The sequence below is a fragment of the Aristolochia californica genome, unplaced genomic scaffold (assembly GCF_029961685.1).
Source record: "Aristolochia californica isolate CCGP_79_NKW_82.1479 unplaced genomic scaffold, dmAriCali1.0.hap1 SCAF_1, whole genome shotgun sequence".
In the NCBI taxonomy this organism is placed as follows: domain Eukaryota; kingdom Viridiplantae; phylum Streptophyta; class Magnoliopsida; order Piperales; family Aristolochiaceae; genus Aristolochia; species Aristolochia californica.
In genome coordinates this window covers 47,777,771-47,780,100 of record NW_027181770.1, presented here as the reverse complement: position 1 = coordinate 47,780,100, position 2,330 = coordinate 47,777,771, and positions in this window count along the sequence as shown.

Sequence of the window (2,330 nt, the reverse complement as noted above, 5' to 3'; positions counted from 1 at the left end):
AACATCAACACTTAGTAAATCTATTTCAATAATAACAGTTTTACCAAATTTTGGATGTTTTTGCACTTTGGGTGCTAAGTTATTCTACCTAGAAATGAATACGCATGATTATAGCAATGATTGATCCGGGCAAAAAGTTATATCCATAGGTCAGGAGATTGAGCATTAATCCTTCCATTAAACTTCTATCAGTAAAAGATAGAATTAAATTAGGGTGAATATTAAAATAAACTGGTCCTTGGCTGAGACTGGTTCTAATGATACCCATAAGAGAGGGAATCCAATCAAAATTTCTACCATCTCTTAAAATGGCATGAAAACAGAAAGAATCATGATAGAAGCAAACAAATAAGTTAGAAAGAAGAAAGAAACAAAGGAAAAAGAATGAAAAAAAAAGTCAAGAAAGAAATAAGAATGAAATTAAGAAAGATGAAGAAAGAAAGAAAAAAATAAGAAAAATATGAAGCAAGAAACAAGAAAAGAAGAATGATGAAAGAAAGAAAGAAAGAAAAATAAGAAAGAAAGACAAAAACAAGAAAGAAAGATTAGAAGGAATTCTTTCTTTCTTCTTTCATTCTGATTATTTTATTTATTTATTTCTTGTTTGTTTATTTGTATCTTAATTCTTTTTTTCTTCTTTTATTTTTTCCTCATTTCATTCAATGTGGCTTATTTCTTTATTTATTCCTTCTTGTTTCTCTCTTTCTTGTTTTCTTGTTTTTCTTTCTTCTTTGTTTATTACTTCATTCTCACTTTCATTCTTTTCTTTTTTTCATTGTATATGCTTCTTTCGTTCTTTATTCCCTGTTTGTTTCTTCATTTCATCAAATTTCTTTCATTAATTTTAATTTCTTTCTTTTTACTTTTTCTTTCTTTTTTATTTTTTCTTTCTTCTTTTGTCTTCCTTTCTTCATTTCTTCTTTTTTGTTTCTTTCTTCCTCTCTTCTTCTTTCTTGCCTGTTTATTTTCATCTTTCTTTCGATATTGTTTCTTGCTTTTTTTTTTCTTTTTAATTCTTTCTATATATCTTTCTTTCTTCTTTCTATCTTTCTTTCTTTCTATCATTTGTTGTTCTTTTGTTTTTTTATTTCTTGCTTTCTTTTTTCTTTATTTAATCGTTCTTTCTTTCTTTCATTCTTTCTTTTTTTCCTTTTTTCTTTTTTTTCTTTCTTTCTTCTTTCTTTCTTAGTTTCTTTCATGTTTCTATCTTTCCTTCTTGTTTCTTTCTTTCCTATTTCTTTCTTTCTTTATTTCTTTTTCTTTCTTCTTTCTATGTTTCTCTGTTTTATCTTCAATCTTTCTTTCTAGTTTATGTATGTTTTTCTTATTTTCCTTTCTTTCTTTCTCCTATCTTTATTTTTTTCCTTCATAGGTCTTCCTTTCTTGTTTTTTTATTTACATATTTCTTATTTTTTATTTCTTTCTTCCTCTTTCTTTACAAGTAAGTAAGAAAGAAAGAACAAATATAAAAAGAAAGAAGAAAAAATGGAAGAATAAGGCAAGAAAGGAAGCTAAAAGAAAGAGAGAAGGAAAGAGGAAAGAAAAGGGAATGAAATTTGAAATGAAGAAAGAAAGACAAAGATAAAGAAAGAAACATGAAAGAAAGAAATAGAAAGAAACAAGAAACAAAGAAAGTTGGAAGAAAGAAGTAAAAAACAAGAAATAATGAAAGAAACAAGAAAGAACAAATAAAAAATGGAACATAGAAAGAAATAAGAAATAAGAAAACCATAAAAAAACATCACTATAGAAACAAAAAAACAAGTTAAAAAGAAAGAGTAAGAAAGAAAGAAGATTAAAAAAAAATGAAAAAGAAAGGAAGAAAGAAAGAAAGAAGACAAAAAAAAGAAGAAAGAAAGAAAAAAAAGAAAAATGAAGCAATAAAAAATAAAAGAAGAAAAAAGAAAGAATGAAGAAATAAAGAAGCAATAAAGGAACAAGAAAGAAAGAAATAAATATGAAGAAAGAAATAATGATGAAAGAAAGAAAGAAAGAAGAAATAAAAAAGAAAGAAAGAAAGAAAAATAAGAATGAAAGAGGAAAGAAAGAATTAGGATAGAAACAAACAAATAAGTCAGAAAGAATTAGGATAGAAACAAACAAATAAGTCAGAAAGAAAGACTAAGAAAGAAAGAATAAATAAAGAAAGAAGACAAAAAGAAAGAAACAAGAAAGAAAGAGTCATGTAAGAAACAAGAATTCAGCCATTAAGGTTGAAGGATGTCTTCTGTCTTATTTATATTTTTTATTTGTTCCTTCTTATTTCTTTATTTCTTCTTTCCTTCTTTTTTTCTTTCTTTCTTAATTTTTATTTCTAATTTATTTATTCG